At 47.2% G+C, this 24704-nt stretch overlaps 1 protein-coding gene across 2 annotated transcripts in view; it reads left to right on the top strand.

The window, feature by feature from the left end:
• Positions 1-24704, top strand: part of IGSF10 (immunoglobulin superfamily member 10) — a 163123-nt gene that overhangs the window by 34831 nt on the left and 103588 nt on the right. Inside the window, exon 2 of one of the 2 annotated variants that reach the window (XM_068280839.1) lies at positions 5550-5962. The exons of the other annotated variant lie outside the window; for it this stretch is intronic. The gene's annotated coding sequence lies outside the window, so the exon portion shown is untranslated. The remainder of the gene's footprint in view (positions 1-5549; positions 5963-24704) is intronic. 2 annotated transcript variants of the gene reach the window in all.

Raw genomic sequence — 24704 nt, 5'->3', positions numbered from 1 at the left:
GGTGGAAGTTTGTTGGGCTGGGAATAGCTCCTGTGAATACCCCATTGTGTCCTGAGGTAATTCATAGGACTGGTTATCTGGCAGTTGTGTGCGTGGTGTCGCTGCCGGTTGTGTCAGCTTTGTGCCCACTGGCTCCTTGTAAGTGGCTGAGGACTCGGACCTCGTGCGTGATGTGCTGGTGCTGCTTAACCCACTGCTGGACGCTTGAGAGGTCATCCAAGTAATTATCTGGTCCTGTTCTTTTGGATTTGTGAGGGTTGTTGTCCTGGACAACATGGGCGGTATTGAGTGGGTTTTCTTGGGTGCTCCCCTGTGGCCTGTACGTGAACCGTCAGGGGAAACACCTCTTCCCTTGCCCCTTCCTCTTTCACCGGATTTCTTCCTCATTTCACTTATCCTTACAGTACACGCTGACTGGCAGCAGTACAGTGGCAGTACAGAAATGCTATACAGTACCACTATTCCCAGCAGCGACACAGAGCACAATGCTATACAGTGGCGGGTGAGCGGTGTACCACTATTCCCAGCAGCGACACAGAGCACAATGCTATACAGTGGCGGGTGAGCGGTGTACTACTGTTCCCAGGCCCAGCAGACACAGAGTGGAAGTAAACACAATGCTATATAGTCTGGCTGAGCGGTGTACACAGAGTGGCAGTACACACAATGCTATATAGTCTGGCTAAGCCGTGTACACAGAGTGTCAGAAAACACAATGCTATATATAGCGTGGCTGAGCGAGGTGCACAGTGGCAGTACACACAATGCTATATAGTCAGGCTAAGCCGTGTACACAGAGTGTCAGAAAACACAATGCTATATATAGCGTGGCTGAGCGAGGTGCACAGTGGCAGTACACACAATGCTATATAGCCAGGCTAAGCCGTGTACACAGAGTGTCAGAAAACACAATGCTATATATAGCGTGGCTGAGCGAGGTGCACAGTGGCAGTACACACAATGCTTTATAGTCAGGCTGAGCCGTGTACACAGAGTGTCAGTAAACAATGGTATATAGTCTGGCTGAGCGGTGTACACAGAGTGTCAGTAAACAACGGTATATAGTCTGGCTGAGCGGTGTACACAGAGTGGCAGTAAACACAATGCTATATATAGCGTGGCTGAGCGAGGTGCACAGTGGCAGTACACACAATGCTATATAGTCAGGCTAAGCCGTGTACACAGAGTGTCAGAAAACACAATGCTATATATAGCGTGGCTGAGTGAGGTGCACAGTGGCAGTACACACAATGCTTTATAGTCAGGCTGAGCCGTGTACACAGAGTGTCAGTAAACAATGGTATATAGTCTGGCTGAGCGGTGTACACAGAGTGTCAGTAAACAACGGTATATAGTCTGGCTGAGCGGTGTACACAGAGTGGCAGTAAACACAATGCTATATATAGCGTGGCTGAGCGAGGTGCACAGTGGCAGTACACACAATGCTATATAGCCAGGCTAAGCCGTGTACACAGAGTGTCAGAAAACACAATGCTATATATAGCGTGGCTGAGCAAGGTGCACAGTGGCAGTACACACAATGCTATATTAGTCAGGCTAAGCCGTGTACACAGAGTGTCAGAAAACACAATGCTATATATAGCGTGGCTGAGCGAGGTGCACAGTGGCAGTACACACAATGCTATATATAGCGTGGCTGAGCGAGGTGCACAGTGGCAGTACACACAATGCTATATATAGCGTGGCTGAGCGAGGTGCACAGTGGCAGTACACACAATGCTATATTAGTCAGGCTAAGCCGTGTACACAGAGTGTCAGAAAACACAATGCTATATATATAGCGTGGCTGAGCGAGGTGCACAGTGGCAGTACACACAATGCTATATATAGCGTGGCTGAGCGAGGTGCACAGTGGCAGTACACACAATGCTATATATAGCGTGGCTGAGCGAGGTGCACAGTGGCAGTACACACAATGCTATATTAGTCAGGCTAAGCCGTGTACACAGAGTGTCAGAAAACACAATGCTATATATATAGCGTGGCTGAGCGAGGTACACAGTGGCAGTAAACAATGCTATATATAGTGTGGCTGAGCGAGCGGTGTACTACTGTTCCCAGCAGCGACACACAATGACTGGGGGGGACCCTGGCTAGCGTGGCTGGAGAGCGAACTACCCTGCCTGCCTACCCAAAGCTAAACCCACAGACAAATGGCGGAGATATGACGTGGTTCGGGTATTTATTTACCCGAACCACGTGACCGTTCGGCCAATCAGAGCGCGTTCGGGCCCGAACCACGTGACCCGTTCGGCCAATCACAGCGCTAGCCGAACGTTCGGGGAACGTTCGGCCATGCGCTCTTAGTTCGGCCATGTGGCCGAACGGTTTGGCCGAGCACCGTCAGGTGTTCGGCCGAACTCGAACATCACCCGAACAGGGTGATGTTCTGCAGAACCCGAACAGTGGCGAACACTGTTCGCCCAACACTAGTGCTGTGTCTCTTTTTCTCCACACATAGTGTTGTGTGTTTCATCCAAGCAACTCAACTTTGGTTTCAACTGTCCACAGAATATTTTGCCAGTGCTACTGTGGAATATCCAGGTGCTCTTTTGCAAACTTTAAACATGCAGCAATGTTGTTTTTCTTTTTTTTTTGGGGGGGGGGGGGGCAGTAGTGGCTTCCTCTGTAACATCCTCCCATGAACTGTATTCTTGTTTAGTGTTTTATGCATCATAGATTCGCTAACAGGGTTGTTAGCATATGTCAGGGACTTTTCTGAGTCTTTAGCTGACACTCTAGGATTCTTCTTCACCTCATTGAGCCTTCTGCGCTCTGCTCTTGCAGTCATCTTTACAGGACAGCTAGTGAGAGTAGCTGCAGTGCTGAACTTTCTTCATTTATAGACAATTTGTCATACCGTGAACTAATGAACAGCAAGGCTTTTGGAGATACTTTTTAACCCTTTCCAGCTTTATGCAAGTCAACAATTCTTAATCGCAGGTCTTCTGAGTGCTCTTTTATGCAAGGTATCATTCACATCAGACAATCTTTCGATTCAATGCATTTGCACTTCCTAGAAGCATTTTAATCTTGCATATAATACGATACAGACATGGACAGATTTGCTGGAATCCTCAGCTATGCCTCCTGAAATGTGATTGAATTATAAGCATTGGCCCAATTATTCGTGCATGCTGTTGACATATCATCAAGTAAAGTGAAACAAGTGTAAAAAGAGATATAGTATTGCTTATTCTAATAAGAGATAGTAAAATGGCCTGGGTACAATTGTTCATCATAAGATCATAAGTAACTGAATTACTACTGTACAGTGATTTTTTTCAAACAGACACTTCCCTTTCATTAGTATGTCTCCTATTCATCACATGTCTCCTATTTTGTCATCAGCCATTCAGTTTTATTTTCTGTATAATAGATAAAAAAGTAGGTTTAATGTTTTATTGTCTCAATTATATGACACAGTCTTTCACACAGTCTTTCCGTGTCCCAGAGCTTAAATAGATGAACTAATGACTAGCCCCTTCACTCAGAATCTGGTCTCTGCCAGGAAAGAGTTTTATGGCTGTATTTCCATTTCAGTGATAGTTACGCTATAGTCTGACTAGCAGGGCCGACCCGAGGCAGAGATGAGAGAGGCTCCACACAACTCACTCACCTATCATTACTCTATTGTGTTTGAAGCAGAGTGAAATAAGAAAAGGGGATACATGGCAGTGACTGCCAGCCATAACTAAAGATTAAGGTGTTGGGGGCCCAGGGGCACCTCTTAGTCTAATAGCAATCAGTGTGTGACGGCTGGAGTGGGAGGGATGGAGGGGTGCACTTTGGTGTCTCAGCCTTGGGTGCTGGAGGACCTTCCCATCTCTGCTGACTAGGTCCCATCTGGAGGGAAACTGACCCTTGCATAGCTGAATGGTTTTTTTCTCAACCCTCTCCACTCGTATGTCCCGCATAGCGGACATCGCTAATTTCCCGTTGCACTCGTATGTCCCGCAGAGCGGGACATTAATATAGCGGCGGTTTGCAGGCAGATCGGTCCCCCAACAATGCCCGATCTCTCTCCCCTAGTGTGCCCCAGCATGTAGACTACATGCCTACACCTTTAGTACCCCCCTGGCTAAAACCGGAAGTGCGCAATCAGCGCTACCAGGAAGTGACCAATGCATTGAATTTTCCTTGCATTTTGCTTGCTGATTCCTTGCAGATTCCTTACTTATTCCTTTCTGATTCCGTGCTGATTCCTTCTTGCAGATTCCTTTCTGAAAATTCCATGCAGATTCCTTGCAGATTGCTTGCAAAGTTGCATAGAGGAGCAATGGCATCCTATGCAATGGACGTGGAGGAGCGTCTAAATAGTAGCCAGCATTTCATTGCTCTAATTCCCAATCGAAATACCAAAGATTGCATTGTGTGTAGTGACATGAAGACACCGGGTGGCAGGCATAAAACCACTTATTATTGTGAAACTTGCTCATGCAAGCCAGGGTTACATCCAGGAAATTGCTGTAAATTTTACCATACCTTGGCTTTTTTCTCTGCTACCAGCCAATAGAAGATGCCAAACTGTCCAGATAAGGTAAATGAAACGTTATAATGTGTTCTTTAAAATAAGATATACCATGTTATGTTCCATGTTAAAATGGGAGAGAGAGTAAGAGGGAGAGTGCATTTCTGTAAAAAAAACAAAAAAAAACTCCCGAGCAGAAATGACTCCCTTTAGGAAAAAACTCTGAGTGGAAAGGGTTAATAAGTTTTTATTGGAAAAATGAAATTATCACAGTCATAATGCATATATAAGCATGAGCAGTAAACAATGTACAATGTCATAAGCAAACAAACAATAAGAGGATGCTTACATTTGAAAGCATTACAGTAGAAACCTGAACATCAAGTATGTTAGAGCTGGTGCTACGATAAGAATTACCGCAGACTATCTAAATTACAAGTTAACTTGTATAGTAGTATGCAAATAGTAAATAATGAACCTAAACAACAAAAAAAAACAGACCGTGCATACCTGAATATTTATCTGGTAGAATCAGAACACATTATGAACACTAAGAGAAAACGGTTGCTGTTAAATGTTTACAGTTTTTTATTACAAGAGATGATCAGAATGGAAGACCACCTCATGTCTGATCAGAGGTGAATTATATCAGAATCAAAGAAAAAACTAAATAGGTTGGAAGCCCTTGTCCAATTGATAAGCAGCTTACCTCCAGGATAAGGTCTATATCCACATCTTACCATTATTACTATTTAGATACATCACAAGAATATGTATGTTTGTCACAGAAATCATGTTCATAATGATTGGTGGGCAGTCTAAAGACTTTTGTATGTATATATGTCTAATACTTTTTGTGGTAAGTTTTACTCTGTTTTTGGAAGCTTTCTGCTAACTATACGTGAGCCCAGCTTAGGACTCATGTATAGGGTCTGGGCTTAGTGGACATACAAAGATGTAAGACCACGATTGAGAAGATTTTGTAATTACTAAAACTGAAAAAGAATGGAAAAAAAATCCTTCACATGAGAAAATGACTTTCTGTTGTTCTAATCAGCAAGGTTTATGACAAGACGTGGCTGACGAAGAGATCAGTAAACTTCAAGGACAGCCAGAGGAGTTAGATGGGATACAAGTAACATTCAAAACAAATTCTAGCAAATTCTGCAAAAAGTGGTTTTTGTTTGTCAGAGACAAGGAGAAAAATACGGGCCATGTTATGGTGGTATGACCATACAGGATAAGGGAGCACTTGTGGAAATAAGGACGACTCAGATGGACATGAATGATACATTTCAAATGTATGAAGATAATGAAAAGTGTAGAGAGTAAAGAAAGCAGTACAGGAATAGAAAAATACATGTTGGAAATTAGTTTGGTCAGGTTCTGCAGGAAAGCCCCGTAATGTCGAGAACCAGAAGCTTTTTCTTATAACATCCTTAATGCAAGGAAAGGGGAAGTCTTGCTAAGGTAAGTTCATGTTTATGTACCACCATGTAATCAAATAGGTTATATTTCAGTAAAAGAGCTCTTTATTTCATCATATTTAAAAATAAGAATAAAAACTAAGGGGCTGCATCTCAACTGCAGCCTGTTGTTTCGCGCAGTTAAACCCCTCCTCAGGCTAAACACACCCTTGGGTTTGTTCAACCTGAAAAAAAGGCTTGACTGCTTGAAACAGCGGGCTGTACTTGAGATGCATGTCTGTTCAGCCTGAGTAAAGGCTTGACTGTCTGAAATAGTGAGCTATAGTCGAAATGCAGTGTCTTTTTAGCTTGAGGAAGAGCTTGATTGCCTGAAACAGTGGCTGTAGTTGAGATGCAGTGTCTGTTCAGCCTCTGGAAATGCTTGACTCTCTGAAACAGAGGGCTGTAGTTGAGATACAGTGTCTTTTCAGCCCGAGGATGGGCTAGACTATCTGAAACAGTGGCTGCAGTTGAGATGCAGTGTCACAGGAGCCCCACTGGCCGTGAACACGCAAAACCGTCCGATCCGATTCTAGCACACAGATTGAGAGCTATGGACGCAATCTGCGTAGAATTGGCGGAGTTTGAGCGTCACGACGCAGTAGGGAGCCTGTGAGGTTACGAAAATACACTTTTACTCCAACCCAGGGGTAGATTTGCCACCATCTCTGTTTTCTATCAGCCCAGAGAAAACTGCTAACTGGCTATAGACCTGTGAAACAAACAACCGGTTAAAACTGTGCAATTCCTATCTATCTATCAAAACAGTAGCGTCCCTTCGGAAGTTTAGGTCTCGTCTGTGTATACTGAATAGAAGGTTTTACTGAGAGGTAAAGACCTTTTAAAAAGCCTTTATTTGTTACAATATAAATAATTAATATATACAGACAATCGTGAACAATTAAACGATGAGAGACAGTGATAACACAGTACATAAAAGAAAAAGGGATAAAAAGAACGAATACTTATGATTCTGTGGAAAGTCCGTTCGGGAAAAGACAAAGTTCCTTTGTTGCAGTTAGTTCGCAATATGGCCGAACCACATGGCCGTTGCTCCGCCTGCAAGATGGCCACTGCTATTTCCCCAAGCAGTGGCAGTCTTTTCGGTATGATGGAAAGTGGGGGAATTGGCTGGGGGTCCTCATGCAATCAGTTTTGAGCACTGACATTTCTGGGCGGAGTCTCAAGCTCAGCCCAGGGGCGTGTCAGGCAGTGAGTTCTCAGGGGAGGAACTTCCAGCCATCCACAAAATATGTCCAATTTCATACCCCGCCGGGGTTTTGTCGCACATGCAAACCGATTTCATATTCAGATTGGGCTGAGAATACACGTTCATAGGACATCAAACTTGCAATATTTGGGGCGCACGGGGACCCCATTATTCATATCTCAGCCCCTGCTCGGGTTACCTGGCTATGTCTAGTATCACCATATTCTACAGAATTAGGGAAACAAAATTATGTAATTTTCATATTCCTCCCATGGATGGTATTTGCAAAATGTGACAAAGTTATCAACACCATGCATTCCATACTCAGTTTAGTCGGTGCCGTCAAGACTGGGAGGAATGTAGGTGTCAATAGACCTCATGTTGTGCTAGCTTCCCCTGTTGAATAGACTCTGTTGGTATTTCAGCTCTGCCCAATTAGCACATTAGTGTCACCAGAGCTTTTCCGGGAGCCTTAACAGGATTTCTTGCTAAACCAGGTTGCTTTAGCCATATGCTAACGCAGGCCCATTCAGCCCTCATGGCAAAAGGGGGGGGGGGGGAAGGCAGGAAGGAAAAACTTCTATTTTAAAAATAAAGAATGTCAGTTTTCCGATCACGGTTGCGATCGGACAATCGGCCGCGAATCCTCGGACGACTGGGCGTCGCCCGGCGTCACACCTCCCCCTTCCCGAGCTCTGCTCAGGGAGGTGTCAACAGGACGCCTTCCGTAGCAGCTATTGGCGCTGTTGGGTCGGGTTCCCCCTGACACCGCGACAGCCCATCAGCGTTTTGGTGTCGGCTGCCTGCTTTGTGTTGGATCGTAAAGTCGTACTGCTGCAATGACAGGCTCCACCGTAGGAGCTTGCCGTTGGTTCCAGCAGTACGGTTTAGCCAACTCAGGGGATTGTGATCAGTGACGATCGTGAAGGAGCGGCCGTACAGATACGACTGCAGTTTCTGTAGGGCCCACACGATCGCCAGGCACTCCTTTTCAGTTGTGGAGTAGGCTACCTCTCGGGGCAGGAGCTTCCGGCTCAGGTAGAGGATAGGGTGTTCATCCCCCTTTCCATCCACCTGGCTGAGGACTGCGCCGAGACCGTAGTCAGAGGCATCGGTTTGCACCACAAACCGACGACTGAAGTCTGGGGCCTGAAGCACAGGGGCGCTTGCGAGGGCCTGCTTCAAGGCCTGGAAGGCATTCTCGCAAGCGGGGGTCCAGCTAACAACCTTGGGGTGCTTCTTGCTAGTGGCATCGGTCAGGGGCTTCGCCAGTGTACTATAGGCGGGAACAAATTTCCTATAGTAGCCGGCGGTCCCCAGGAACGCCTGGACCTGCTTTTTCGTGATAGGTCGAGGCCATGCCAGGATGGCGTCCACCTTTCCCGTGTCAGGTTTCAGGGTGTTACCCCCCACCCGGTGACCTAAGTACTGCACCTCGGTCATGCCAATCTGACACTTACTCGGTTTAACCGTCAGATTGGCCATGGCCAGCCTCTCTAGTACCTGGGACAGGTGTTTGAGGTGTTCTTCCCAGGTGGGGCTGAACACCGCAATGTCATCCAGATACGCTACAGCGAACCCTTGCATTCCCTCTAGCAGGTCGTTCACGGCCCGCTGAAACGTGGCGGGGGCGTTCTTCATCCCAAAGGGCATCATCGTGAACTCGAAGAGGCCGAAAGGGGTGATGAAGGCCGACTTTTGCCTCGCGTCAGGTGCAAGTGGTATCTGCCAATACCCCCGGCTCAGATCCATGATTGATAGGTACCTGGCTGATGCCAGTGTATCTAGCAGCTCATCAATGCGAGGCATGGGGTAGGCGTCTGTAGTGGTGATGGCGTTCAGTTTCCTGTAGTCTACGCAGAACCGAGTTGTCTGGTCCTTCTTGGGGACCAGGACAACAGGGGCTGCCCAGGCACTACTGGACTTTTGAACCACCCCTAACTCCAGCATCTCCCTCACCTCCTTCTGCATGTCCGCCTGTACCTCGGGAGAGACACGGTAAGCGGACTGCCTGATGGGGGGATGGGTACCTGTATCTACCCCATGCACCGCCATACTGGTCCGCCCCGGGATACCGGAGAAGGTGTGCTGGTACTGGCCCAGCACCTTCTGTAACTGCTCTTGCTGGGCTGAGGCGAGCTGTGGGTTGACGTTTAGGTCGCCGTCCACATCTCGTACGTCAGCCAGCAGGTCTAACAGGGGGTCTGCCTCTCCCTGCTCTAACCGGCTGCACACTGGCAGCGCATACTGGGTCCTGTCATGGTGGGCCTTCAGCATGTTTACATGAAAGCTCTTCTGCTTCCTGCCCCCCATGTTCACTAGATACGTCAGAGGGTTTAACCGCTGCACTACAGTAAAAGGCCCCTCCCAGGCTGCTTGCAGCTTGTTCTGCCTCACGGGAAGAAGGGCATATACCTTGTCACCCACATCAAATGACCGCTCTCCAGCAGTGCGGTCGTACCATGCTTTTTGTTTGGCCTGAGCCTGGGCCAGGTTGTTGGTCACTACTGCGGACAGGGACTCCATTTTGTCCCTGAACTTGAGGACGTAATCGACCACGGAGACATCAGTGGGGTCGCCCTTGCCCTCCCATGTCTCCCGCATCAATTGTAAGGGTCCTCGGACATTCCTCCCATACAGGAGTTCAAACGGGGAAAACCCGGTTGACTCCTGCGGCACCTCCCTGTACGCAAACAACAGATGAGGCAGGTATCGTTCCCAGTCCCCACCTTGCGACTCAACAAACGTGGTCAGCATTTGCTTCAGCGTCCCGTTGAACCGTTCACACAGTCCATTGGTCTGCGGGTGGTAGGGACTGGAGACAATGTGCGTCATGTGTATCTTTTTGCACAGGGCCTCCATGAGTTCGGACATAAACTGGGATCCCTGATCGGAGAGCATCTCCGCAGGGAACCCGACTCGGGAGAAAATGTTAAGTAGCGCGTCTGCTACCTTGTCCGCCCTCAGGGAGGAAAGCGCCATGGCCTCAGGATAGCGGGTGGCGTAATCCACCACCGTCAGGATGTACCTTTTGCCACTGCTGCTGGGAGTGGGCAATGGTCCAATTATGTCGACTGCCACTCTGTGAAAGGGCTCACCTATGATTGGCAGTGGACACAAGGGAGCCTTGCGGGGGTTCCCAGCCCGTTTTACCTTTTGGCAAACAGTACATGAGCGGCAATAGTTGGTCACATCGATCCGCATCCTGGGCCAGTAGAAATGACCCTGGATACGGTCAAGTGTCTTGTGGATTCCCAAGTGCCCTGCCAGGGGAATGTCATGTGCGGACTTCAGCACATGCCCCCGGAAGGCACTGGGTACCACAAGCAACTTGGTACCCACACTTGTTTCACCTTCGGTGGGCTGTACAGGCTCGCTGTACAGCTTACCACCTTCCCAATATACCTTGAAGGTATCTTCATTCGTGAGGGGCTCCGAAGCCTGCCTTCTGAGTGCCTCGAGGCTAGGGTCAGTCTGGAGTGCTTGCACAAATGCAGCACTCTCGCTCTCAGCCAGCTGGCCCGTGGCATATGCAGTTAGTGGCTGAAGGCTACCATCCCTGTGGTCAGAGGAGGGGGAGGAGGCCGGAACCTCTTCCACCTGCTCTGAGCCCAGGTTCTGAGCAGCGCGGCTGCGTGTTACTGCCAGTACAGGTACACCTTCAGACTGGCACATACTGGCATTACTCACATCCTGGCTGCATGCATGAATTACAGTGACAGGTACAACAACATTTTCATCACAAACAATCGGTATATCAAACACAGGTACCTGTGACACAGGTACTATTGGACTCGGTACCCCTGGACTGGGCACATTCAACCCACCTCCCCCCTGTTCTTGCCCCTTGGTGCAAAGTACCTTAGTGTGGGCGGAGAGTCCGTCTCCCTCCTGGCAGTCTGAGGGGCTTGGGGCAGGTTCATAATAGGACACAAGCTTGCCCAGGTCGGTCCCCAACAAAACTGGGACCGGCAGTTGGTCCAGGACCCCAACAACCTTCTCTTGAACCCCCACCCCCCAATCGATGGACACCCGAGCCTGGGGAATGCGAGAAAGAGTGCCCCCCACTCCAGTGAGGGTAAGGTATTTGTCAGGGAGGATATTTTCCGTCGGGACCAGGTGCGCACGCACCAGGGTGACATCCGCTCCAGTGTCGCGGAAACCGGTAACAAGCTGGTCGTTCACTGTAACCAGCTGGTGGTTGCTCGTAGCGGAGTGGATCCCTCTCCCACCTGCGAACATGACGTTGTTGGGTGCTCCCGGCTGGGGTGCGCTGGCTGGCGGCAGTTGCCGTGGGCGAGGTGTAGGTGGTGCAGGAGCTGGCGCTGTCTGCCTCCGCTCCGGGCAGTTAAACTTCATGTGTCCGGGCTTGCGGCAAAAGTGACAGGTGATGCCCTCTGTTACTGCAGGCCTGGACGCAGCAGCTGCGCTGGAGGGCCTCTGGGGCGCACGGCTCACAGAGGTAGGAGAGTCTGCAAAATTGTGGGACTGACCTCCTCTCCAGCTAGATGGGGCAGTCCTGCGGGTCTCCGGCACCCTGGTCGTTGCAAAGGTCTCAGCGAGGTCTGCAGCGACCGTCGCTGACGCCGGTCGGCGCTCCAGCACAAACTGGCGTACATCAGCCGGGCAAATGTTCAGAAACTGCTCCAGGACGATTAAGTCCTCCAGGACACCGTAAGACCCTTTAGTGAGGCCTAGCGTCCACTGGCGGAGTGTGGTGAGCAGACTGCTGACCACATCTCGATAAGAATCAGTAGATTTTTTCTGCCAGGACCTGAACCTTTTCCGGTAGGCTTCTGGCGTCAGCTGGTACTTAGTGATTATAGCCTCCTTTATAGCGGTATAATCATTGTCCTTTTCCACAGGCAGCTCTGAGAAAGCATCAAGCGCTTTGTAGCGCAGCAAGGGTGTCAGATGTCTGGCCCACTGGTCTTGGGACAGACGATACTGACGGCAGGCCTTTTCAAAAGACCTCAAAAACAAGTCAATGTCAGTGTCCTTTTCGATAATAGCAAATTTAAATTTTGCACTTACTGGAGCGGCAGTCCCTTCAGCAGGGAGGCTGGGCGTTGAACTCCGGCTGGCTTGCTGCACTTTCGCCATGTTCAGCTCATGCTGTCGTCTCTCCCGCGCCTCTGCAGATTGGCGTTCCTCTCGCTTTTGCTCCGCCATGTACTGCAGGTACTTGTCCACATCAGTTTCCATCAGCTTTTGCAATGCCTGCTGCATTACTGGATCAACATAACTGGACAGTCCAGTACTGGCCGGTTCCAGGCGAGTACTTTCAGGGGTTCTGGGGTCGGGGATCACACTGACAGCCTCCTGCGTATCTGTTGCCGCATTGCCCGCGGGTTGCTCAACCTCGGTACGCACAGGATCTTCAGTCTCTGGTTCCCCTCGACTTGCGTTAGATGAGCCGGTGTCCTCCACAGTGGACACCTCCAGCGTCCGCAGATTCTGGCTATCCCATCGGTACAAGTCCGTTATCAGGTCCTGCTGTTTCTTGCCGCGGATGTCCATGCCTCTCGCCTCGCACAGACTCTGCAGGTCGGATAGGACCATGACCTTGTAATTCCCGGACATTTCCATGCCAAATAAAAGAAAACTTAGGGGAGGGGTACTGGTTACACAGTCTCTCTGTATATATGAAAAATATATTGCACTCAGTCACTACCAACGAATTAGTTCGTTTCTCGATAGGGCTAATTCGATAGCCCTACCTGAGATACTATCAGCACACACAGATCCCAAACGCTGCCGACCTGTCACAAGAGCCCCACTGGCCGTGAACACGCAAAACCGTCCGATCCGATTCTAGCACACAGATTGAGAGCTATGGACGCAATCTGCGTAGAATTGGCGGAGTTTGAGCGTCACGACGCAGTAGGGAGCCTGTGAGGTTACGAAAATACACTTTTACTCCAACCCAGGGGTAGATTTGCCACCATCTCTGTTTTCTATCAGCCCAGAGAAAACTGCTAACTGGCTATAGACCTGTGAAACAAACAACCGGTTAAAACTGTGCAATTCCTATCTATCTATCAAAACAGTAGCGTCCCTTCGGAAGTTTAGGTCTCGTCTGTGTATACTGAATAGAAGGTTTTACTGAGAGGTAAAGACCTTTTAAAAAGCCTTTATTTGTTACAATATAAATAATTAATATATACAGACAATCGTGAACAATTAAACGATGAGAGACAGTGATAACACAGTACATAAAAGAAAAAGGGATAAAAAGAACGAATACTTATGATTCTGTGGAAAGTCCGTTCGGGAAAAGACAAAGTTCCTTTGTTGCAGTTAGTTCGCAATATGGCCGAACCACATGGCCGTTGCTCCGCCTGCAAGATGGCCACTGCTATTTCCCCAAGCAGTGGCAGTCTTTTCGGTATGATGGAAAGTGGGGGAATTGGCTGGGGGTCCTCATGCAATCAGTTTTGAGCACTGACATTTCTGGGCGGAGTCTCAAGCTCAGCCCAGGGGCGTGTCAGGCAGTGAGTTCTCAGGGGAGGAACTTCCAGCCATCCACAAAATATGTCCAATTTCATACCCCGCCGGGGTTTTGTCGCACATGCAAACCGATTTCATATTCAGATTGGGCTGAGAATACACGTTCATAGGACATCAAACTTGCAATATTTGGGGCGCACGGGGACCCCATTATTCATATCTCAGCCCCTGCTCGGGTTACCTGGCTATGTCTAGTATCACCATATTCTACAGAATTAGGGAAACAAAATTATGTAATTTTCATATTCCTCCCATGGATGGTATTTGCAAAATGTGACAAAGTTATCAACACCATGCATTCCATACTCAGTTTAGTCGGTGCCGTCAAGACTGGGAGGAATGTAGGTGTCAATAGACCTCATGTTGTGCTAGCTTCCCCTGTTGAATAGACTCTGTTGGTATTTCAGCTCTGCCCAATTAGCACATTAGTGTCACCAGAGCTTTTCCGGGAGCCTTAACAGGATTTCTTGCTAAACCAGGTTGCTTTAGCCATATGCTAACGCAGGCCCATTCAGCCCTCATGGCAAAAGGGGGGGGGGGGAAGGCAGGAAGGAAAAACTTCTATTTTAAAAATAAAGAATGTCAGTTTTCCGATCACGGTTGCGATCGGACAATCGGCCGCGAATCCTCGGACGACTGGGCGTCGCCCGGCGTCACATGCAGTGTCTATTCAGCCTGAGGAATGGCTTGACCACCTGAAAAGCGAGCTGTGGTTGAGATGCAGTCCCTTGGTTTTTGTACCTATTTTGAATATGATGAACTAAAGAGCTATTTGATTACATGGAGGTACATGCCGACCTAATTTCTACTTTTGATGTTATTGTCCGAGAGGTACATAAAAATAGCCAGGTCTTGGCACTCTGCTAAAATTGTTCTATTTTTTTCATGGGTGTTGATCTGCTACCTCCCTCTGCTTACTGTTCCTGGCAACATATACTTAATAATTTTATAAGAAAGAATGAAGGGCTCAAGCAGAATATCTAACTGAAAAAACGAACAATGCAGCTTTTCCCTCAATAGAAGCACTCAGGAGGACCACAGCTTTACAAAAAGACAGTAACTGGAAAAGTTACTAAGTGACCAGTGGATATACATGCATGCCAGTTTGCAAAAGCAGACTTTTCATATGGGCTCACAATTAGCAAACATTGATTAAATAATTTCTAAATGAATTTCATAAAAATAAACATTGTATAAGTTATCTACAGAAAACTTTATACGTTTTTTAAGAAAACATGCTTGCTGTTTCAGGAATGTACCTGAAATGTATAATTAATGGAATGAAAGATGTTCAGTCATATCCTTCTTACACTTAAAGCTGCTCTTCGGGGCTGAAATCTCTGAATACCGGTAATTGAGTAATTGAGTTATACCATATCCACTCTACCCAAGGCAATCATTCATGATACAGTATAGAGGTGAGGATAAGCACACAGCTGTTCTCTCCTTTTACTTGTAAGTGGTCCTCATCATTGTAGTCCCCATGTGACTAACTTGGCAGGTGGCGGTGATCAGGTACCTGATTGCCAACAGCAAATTAATCTGCTCCAGTGAAATAGTGAACCACTGCAACAGGTACGATATTTAATGTTTTATTTTTTGAAAAAGGTGAAAGTTTAAAAATAAAAATGATATGGAGTAAAGAACCATTTGTATTATTTTTAACGGTATGATATTAGGGGACTGTGAGACACACTATTAAAGGTATAATACTGACCTTGATATAAACTGGTCAGAGAGCTGTGGCAGTCGTCTCACAGGTCCATCAATCATGTTAAGCAATTAATACAACGTTAAATATTAAATAAAAAGATGTCACTCCACAGCCTTAAGCAGGATAGCTTGTATTTCAGTGCAATTTGGTTGCATACACTTAGTTTCACACCTCAGGAAATGCTCCGCCCGATAACATAGCGTGCGCACCTGAATTCCTGTGAAGTACAAGCTATAGTGCTCAAGCCTGTGGTGTGTCGTGTCCTTCTTTAATATTAGCTGTGCTAAACATCTCTTTTATACCTTCATGACCAATGTAAATGATGACATGTTACAGTCTTCAGATCCAGCTTCAGACAGCTAGTCACACAAAGGTCTTTTCTTGGACAGCAAGGGCTTTCATCTAAGCTTGTTACTTGGGGAAAACAGAAGTGTGAACACCAAACGCATAGTTTCCTATATTTTTTCCCCTTTACTAGGACTATTACAATTACTTTTCACCATTTTTCTTTCTCATTAGCATTATGCATTTATATAACACTGACATCTATCTCAGTCAGCACTGTATATAACCCATAGTCATATCAAAGCAAATATCTACCTGTTCTTCACATGCTGGGTTTGTTAGGTTTTCTCAGAAAAGCATCTCCCTTCCCAGAGGTATATGCATTTGTTTGTTCACTGTTTCAAAATTCTGCTAACTGTACTCCATTTAATTATTTTGTACACTTGTGAAAAAAATGACCACTGTGGACATGTAATAGCAACTGAATAACTTTGTCAATACACTTTGTGCTAATAATATACTGAGAAATGTCATTTTTTTATTATCTCCTAGCTCCTCTGACATTAGTAGAGCTGACAGGGAATACCCCTTCTCACATGGATTCATTCATCTAACAAGCCTCACAGCTCTGAGGGCCAGATTTATCAAGAGTGTCTGAGACAACATATTGGTAGTTTTTTATAAATCCGTGCAGAACTGTCTCAGGCATCTTAAGAAATCATTAGATGGTGCAGATTCCTTCTAAAACTGTTGTATAATAGGAGGAGCTAGGAAGGTCTCTCAGACAGTGCAGTATGTGAGGGGAATTGCTGTTGCTGAGGTAACCAACACACCTGCTGTATTGATAGCAGCAGGCTCTGAGGAGGAATTTAGCAGGTGGGAGGAGCACATCACAAATCCTGTCTAGCCTGCACTCTGCAATCATGTCTAGCCTGCAGTTCTACATTTGTAGAACTGCTATCAAGCACTTCTTAATCTGCACCAGTTTAGGGATGGATTTTCACTTTTCTTACCTGTAGTGCAGCTCTAGAAATTCATGCTAAATTGCCACTATTACCTAGGATTTAAGAAGGTTCTTATGATCATGCAGACCTGTTCTCCCTGCTGGTTAGAACAGATTAAGAAGACAAAAACTGTCAGTAATGTGTTGATAAATCTCCCCCTGTGTGTACAGCTGAATGGCCTTTACAGACTAAACTTGATGAGTGAGACTTACCCCATCACCCTGCCAGCCCTGTTGATGGCACAGTAGCTATGAGTTCGTAAAAAAAATAATTTCTGGGTGTATTTTTACAATAAAATATACCTAGAATTTCATATTACCTAAAGAGAGGGAAGCCTCAGGATCCCATCCGTTTGTCTGCAAATAAGCCTTTGTTCTCCCTTCTGTAAAGCTCCAACGACGTTTCCCTCACAACGAATGTCCCACATCCATCTTTTGGCCAGCGGCTATGCACAACATCACACAACAGCTGTGGAAGGGAAGTCAAGCGCAGGGCCGGGCCAAGTCGAGAGAGGCTCCAGCCTTAGGGAGCAGTGTAGGAGGGGGCGCCCAACTCACTCAGCTATCATTCCCCTATTGTATTTGAAGTGGAGAGAAATAAGAAAAGGGGATACATGGCAGTAACTGCAAGCCAGATAACTAGAGATTAAAGAAAGTCTGAAGCGAGAATAAATCTCGCTTCAGACTTCATAGATAGCAGGGGCATATGTGCCCCTGCTAAAACGCAGCTATCCCGCAGCTTAACGGGGGTCCCTTCACCCCCAAATCCCCTCCGTGCAGCCGGGGAGCACTTCCGCATTGGGGCAGGGCTAACCGCTGCAGCCCTGCCTCATGCGCGTCTATCAGATGTGTAGCTCCGCCTCTCCCCCGCCCCTCTCAGTCTTCCTTCACTGAAAGGGGCGGGGGAGAGGCGGCGATGCGCGTCTCATAGACGCGACTAGAGGCAGGGCTGCAGCCGTTAGCCCTGCCTCCAGGAAGAGATAATATACGACCAAATATACGACCAAGTTTTGCGGGGGGGGGGGGGGGTTTGGGGGTGAAGGGACCCACGTTTATCTGCGGGATAGCGGCGTTTTAGCAGGGGCACACATGCCCCTGCTAACTATGAGCTCTGAAGCGAGATTTAGAGTCTCTTTAAGGGGTTGGGGGATTTGGGGGTCCTGGGGCACCTTTTAGTCAAGCGATTCTGGTATTTTGTGCGGCTGATACGCCATGAGGGTAGTTATTGCTGAGCGGCACTAAACGAGGTTCACGTGATCGCCCGCCTGTACCCATGTTGCCAGATTGCGGAAACAATCGCTCATGGTTCAAAGTATAGCTGTTCATTGGAAAAATCTTCAGGAAAATTGCGTCATGGGTACTGGGCTTAATCCATTCTCTCCTAGTCTTGTCATGAAAGACGTGATGTGAAGATGGATAAGGAAGGCAGTCACACTGCACTGGATGGCAGAGATGTCTTAGCAATTGCTAAGTGGGATAAGTAAAACAGGAAAAAAGGGCACCAGAGGTACCCTGGTAAGAATGAGGCAATTAAAACAACCGCGATTAATGACACCACACAGAAATTTGGGCTCTCGGAGGCACCAGATAAAATGGATCCATCTGAAAATGGCGCCTGCAAATAATGGCGCACAGTGTTGCCGCTAATCCATTTGTCGCTTATCGCTATTTATTGTTAAAGCCTTATTGTTGTTTAGCTCTGTTTATTTTATTTAACACACAGAACCCTCTCTGTACCTATCCCTAACCCCTAGATCCCCCCTGGTGGTGCCTAACCCTAAACATTTCCCTGGTGGTGCCCAACCCTAAGACTCCCCTGGTGGTGCCTAACCCTAAGCACCCCCCTGGTGGTGCCTAACCCTAAGACCCCCCTTGGTGGTGCCTAACCCTAACCACCCCCTTGTGATGCCTAACCCTAACCACCCCCCTTGTGATGCCTAACCCTAACCACCCCCCTGGTGGTGCCTAACCCTAACCACCCCCCTGGTGGTGCCTAACCCTAACCATCCCCCTGGTGGTGCCTCACCCTAAGACCCCCTCAGTGGTGCCTAACCCTAACCACCCCCTTGTGGTGCCTAACCCTAACCACCCCCTGGCGGTGCCTAACCCTAAATCTCCTCTGATGGTGCCTAACCCTAACCTTGACAGTGTTACATTAAATCCATTCACCGTTTTGCAGTTAAATAACGTCTGCAGTTTGGCTTATGTAGGGCGCCATTGATAAATAACGTTACTGTGCGCAATAATGTCTGCTGTTTGGCATATGAACGGCGCTATTGATAAATAATGGTACTGTGTGCCATTTTTCTTCTTTTTTCCCTGTGCACCATTATTATGCAGTACTAACGTTAAATAGCAATAAGCGTATCTTTTTAATGCACCGCCATTTTTATGCATAGGCGCTGTGCGCCATTATTCACTGATACGAATAAAATAGATTAACCCTGGTGCCCACTATATTATTGGGCGCCTATGGGCACCCACATTTTTGTGTAATGCTGCTAATTGCAGCTTTGCAGCGGGTGAGGAGGGTGAGTTTAAGCACCACCAGAAGGTGTCAAAGGTTAGGCACCACCAGGTAGGTTAAGATTTAGGCACCACTGGGCGGAGGGGGTGTTTAAGGGTTAGGCATCGGTAGGGGGAGGGTTAAGGTTTAGATATTGGTAGAGGGAGGGTTAAGGGGTTAAGCATCGATAGATAGAGGGTTAAGGGTTAGGCAATGGTAGAGGCAGGGTTAAGGGTTAGGCATCGGTAGAGGAAGGGTGAAGTATGGATAGATGGATGGTTAAGGGTTAGGCATCGGTTTGGGGGGGTTAAGGGTTAGACATTGGTAGAGGGAGGGTTAAGGGTTAAGCATCGATAGATGGAGGGTTAAGTAAGGGTTAGGCATCGGTAGAGGGAAGGTTAAGCATTGATAGATGGAGAGCTGAGGGTTAAGCATTGATGATAGGTGGATGGTTAAGGGTTAGGCTTCGGTAGAGGGAGGGTTAAGGGTTAAGCATCGATAGATGGAGGGTTAAAGGTCAGGAATTGGTAGAGGGAGGGTAAAGGGTTAGGCATCAGTAGAGGGAGTGTTAAGTATGGATAGATGGATGGGTAAGGGTTAGGCATCAGTAGAGGGAGTGTTAAGTATGGATAGATGGATGGGTAAGGGTTAGGCATCGGTAGAGGGAAGGTTAAGCATTGATAGATGGAGAGCTGAGGGTTAAGCATTGATGATAGGTGGATGGTTAAGGGTTAGGCTTCGGTAGAGGGAGGGTTAAGGGTTAAGCATCGATAGATGGAGGGTTAAAGGTCAGGAATTGGTAGAGGGAGGGTAAAGGGTTAGGCATCAGTAGAGGGAGTGTTAAAGAGAATCTGTATTGTTAAAATCGCACAAAAGTAAACATACCAGTGCGTTAGGGGACATCTCCTATTACCCTCTGTCACAATTTCGCTGCTCCCCGCTGCATTAAAAGTGGTTAAAAACAGTTTTAAAAAGTTTGTTTATAAACAAACAAAATGGCCACCAAAACAGGAAGTAGGTTGATGTACAGTATGTCCACACATAGAAAATACATCCATACACAAGCAGGCTGTATACAGCTTTCCTTTTGAATCTCAAGAGATCATTTGTGTGTTTCTTTCCCCCTGCAGCTATCTTCCACTGAAGTGTCAGGCTGTTTCTTCCTGCAGAGTGCAGACAGCTCTGCCTGTATGTAATTCCTCAGTATGTGAAAGCCCAGCCAGCTCAGAGGAGGATTTATCCAGCTTGTAAAAGATAATAGAGCAGAGAGAAGCTGCCCTAATCTAAATAATACACAGGCAGTGTGCAGAGAGGGGCCTGGAGGGGGGAGATGCATCACAGAACCACAACACTGAAGAACTTGGCAGCCTTCCAGACACAGGCTGACAAGTCTGACAAGAGAGAGATACGTTGATTTATTACAGAGATGGTGATAGTAGAACGTGCTGCAGTAAGCCAGTGCACATTAGAATAGATTTTGGAACTTGTAGGATGGAAGAAAACCGGATGAAATTTTTGTTACGGAGTCTCTTTAAGCATTGATAGATGGAGGGTTAAGGGTCAGGCATTGGTAGAGGGAGGATTAAGGGTTAGGCATCGGTAGAGGGGGGGTTAAGTATGGATAGATGGATGGGTAAGGGTCAGGCATCAGTAGAGGGAGGGTTTTGTGTGAGAGTAGGGTTAAGTTAGGTCAGATAAAATATTGATAAAGATTACCGATACTATAATATCGGAATTAAGTAGCAGAATATCGGTAATTTTACCGATATTCTGCTAGCAGCAATATCCGCCATCCTTTTCCCCAGGTGACTTTATTACATGTACGTGGGGTAAGTCATACATGAAAAAAACAAGCATAGTGACAGCAGTGTTTGATGTACTACATGTACAGTGGCTTGCAAAAGTATCCGGCCCCCTTGAAGTTTTCCACATTTTGTCACATTACTGCCACAAACAGGAATCAATTTTATTGGAATTCCATGTGAAGGACCAATACAAAGTGGTGTACATGTGAGAAGTGGAACGAAAATCATACATGATTCCAAACATTTTTTACAAATAAATAACTGCAAAGTGAGGTGTGTGTAATTATTCAGCCCCCTGAGCAGGGGCGGCGCCAGGGGGGTGCTTGGGGGTGCTCGAGCACCCCCTAGAATTGTCCAAGCACCCCCAAAGCACCCCCTGGAGTGAACTGACTTCAGGCGTCTAAAAGACGCCAAGTCAGTTCACACCGGCAGCACGGAGCAGCAGGCAGGGCTACGGTAAGATGGCCGCCCGGAGCCCTGTTCTGCAGACTTCGGGCGGCCATTTTCCCGTAGCCTTGCTCTCTGCATGCAGGCAGGAAGTCTCGTGGTGACGTCGGGAAGGAAGAGGATCGTGGGCGCGCGGGCGCTGCGCGCCACAATGAGGTCGGGACTCGGGACAGGAGGTCGGGAAAGAAGGTCTTCTGGCTGTAGGTGAGTAAATGGGTTTTTCTTTTCTTTTTCAGGTGATGCGGATTGTGCATATTGGGGTCATATCTGCTACGGATTGTGCATATTGGGGTCATATCTGCTACGGATTGTGCATATTGGGGTCATATCTGCTACGGATTGTGCATATTGGGGCGATATCTGCTACCGATTGTGCATATTGGGGTCATTTCTGCTACCGATTGTGCATATTGGGGTCATTTCTGCTACCGATTGTGCATATTGGGGTCATTTCTGCTACCGATTGTGCATATTGGGGTCATATCTGCTACCGATTGTGCATATTGGGGTCATATCTGCTACCGATTGTGCATATTGGGGTCATATCTGCTACCGATTGTGCATATTGGGGTCATATCTGCTACCGATTGTGCATATTGGGGTCATATCTGCTACCGATTGTGCATATTGGGGTCATATCTGCTACCGATTGTGCATATTGGGGTCATTTCTGCTACGGATTGTGCATATTGGGGTCATTTCTGCTACGGATTGTGCATATTGGGGTCATATCTGCTACCGATTGTGCATATTGGGGCCATATCTGCTACCGATTGTGCATATTGGGGCCATATCTGCTACCGATTCTGCATATTGGGACCATATCTGCTACCGATTGTGCATATTGGGACCATATCTGCTACCGATTCTGCATATTGGGACCATATCTGCTACCGATTGTGCATATTGGGACCATATCTGCTACCGATTGTGCATATTGGGGCCATATCTGATACCGATTGTGCATATTGGGGCCATATCTGCTACCGATTGTGCATATTGGGGTCATATCTGCTACCGATTGTGCATATTGGGGTCATATCTGCTACCGATTGTGCATATTGGGGCTATATCTGATAACGATTGTGCATATTGGGGCTATATCTGATAACGATTGTGCATATTGGGGCCATATCTGATAACGATTGTGCATATTGGGGCCATATCTGATAACGATTGTGCATATTGGGGCCATATCTGATAACGATTGTGCATATTGGGGCCATATCTGATAACGATTGTGCATATTGGGGCCATATCTGATAACGATTGTGCATATTGGGGCCATATCTGATAACGATTGTGCATATTGGGGCCATATCTGATAACGATTGTGCATATTGGGGCCATATCTGATAACGATTGTGCATATTGGGGCCATATCTGATAACGATTGTGCATATTGGGGCCATATCTGATAACGATTGTGCATATTGGGGCCATATCTGATAACGATTGTGCATATTGGGGCCATATCTGATAACGATTGTGCATATTGGGGCCATATCTGATAACGATTGTGCATATTGGGGCCATATCTGATAACGATTGTGCATATTGGGGCCATATCTGATAACGATTGTGCATATTGGGGCCATATCTGATAACGATTGTGCATATTGGGGCCATATCTGATAACGATTGTGCATATTGGGGTCATTGGACGTGTTTTTTGTTAAAATCTGCTCACATTACGTGTATTTTCTTGAGAAAACCTGCACAATTATGTGAATTTTCTGGGAAAAGGGTCACCAAAACTTGGGCCCTCTGTCTTTGCGTTGCACTTTTAAAGGGAACCCGAGGTGAGAATAATATTGAGGCTGCCATATTTATCTCCCTTTAAGCAATACCAGTTGCCTGGCTGCGGTGCTGGTCCTCTGCCTCTTATTCTTTCAACCATAGACCCTGAACAAGCATGCAGCAGGTCAGGGGTTTCTGACAATATTGTCAGAACTGACAAGATTAGCTGCATGGCTTGTTTCTGGTGTAATTCAGTTCACTACTACAGCCAAATAGATCAGCAGGGCTGCCAGGCAACTAGTATTGTTTAAAAGGAAATAAATATGGCAGCCACCATATCACTCTCACCCTGGGTTCACGTTAAATTACAGTTAGCCCCGCCCTCACCCGGTCATGACCACGCCCATTTTTTCGCCGCGGCGCGCTTCGCGCACCGCAGGTTGTAGCCACACCCATTTTTGGCGCGGCGCGCTTCGCGCGCCGCAGGTCGTCAGCTCCCCCGGAAATTGGTCCAGCACCTGCATAGCACCCCCTAAAAAAAATTCCTGGAGCCGCCACTGCCCCTGAGTCAATACTTTGTAGAACCACCTTTTGCTGCAATTACAGCTGCCAGTCTTTTAGGGTATGTCTCTACCAGCTTTGCACATCTAGAGACTGAAATCTTTGCCCATTCTTCTTTGCAAAACAGCTCCAGCTCAGTCAGATTAGATGGACAGCGTTTGTGAACAGCAGTTTTCAGATCTTGCCACAGATTCTCGATTGGATTTAGATATGGACTTTGACTGGGCCATTCTAACACATGGATATGTTTAGTTTTAAACCATTCCATTGTTGCCCTGGCTTTATGTTTAGGGTCGTTGTCCTGCTGGAAGGTGAACCTCCGCCCCAGTCTCAAGTCTTTTGCAGACTTCAAGAGGTTTTCTTCCAAGATTGCCCTGTATTTGGCTCCATCCATCTTCCCATCAACTCTGACCAGCTTCCCTGTCCCTGCTGAAGAGAAGCACCCCCAGAGCATGATGCTGCCACCACCGTATTTGACAGTGGGGATGGTGTGTTCAGAGTGATGTGCAGTGTTCGTTTTCCGCCACACATAGCGTTTACATTTTGGCCAAAAAGTTCCATTTTGGTCTCATCTGACTAGAGCACCTTCTTCCACATGTTTGCTGTGTTCCCCACATGGCTTGTGGCAAACTGCAAACGGGACTTCTTATACTTTTCTGTTAACAATGGCTTTCTTCTTGCCACTCTTCCATAAAGGCCAACTTTGTGCAGTGCACGACTAATAGTTGTCCTATGGACAGATTCCCCCACCTGAGCTGTAGATATCTGCAGCTCGTCCAGAGTCACCATGGGCCTCTTGACTGCATTTCTGATCAGCGCTCTCCTTGTTCGGCCTGTGAGTTTAGGTGGACGGCCTTGTCTTGGTAGGTTTACAGTTGTGCCATATTCCTTCCATTTCTGAATGATCGCTTGAACAGTCCTCCGTGGGATGTTCAAGGCTTGGGAAATCTTTTTGTAGCCCAAGC

Source organism: Hyperolius riggenbachi, chromosome 4, assembly GCF_040937935.1.
Source record: "Hyperolius riggenbachi isolate aHypRig1 chromosome 4, aHypRig1.pri, whole genome shotgun sequence".
NCBI classification, from domain to species: domain Eukaryota; kingdom Metazoa; phylum Chordata; class Amphibia; order Anura; family Hyperoliidae; genus Hyperolius; species Hyperolius riggenbachi.
Note: the sequence above shows the minus strand (reverse complement) of the source record. Positions and strands in the feature narration are given on the sequence as shown.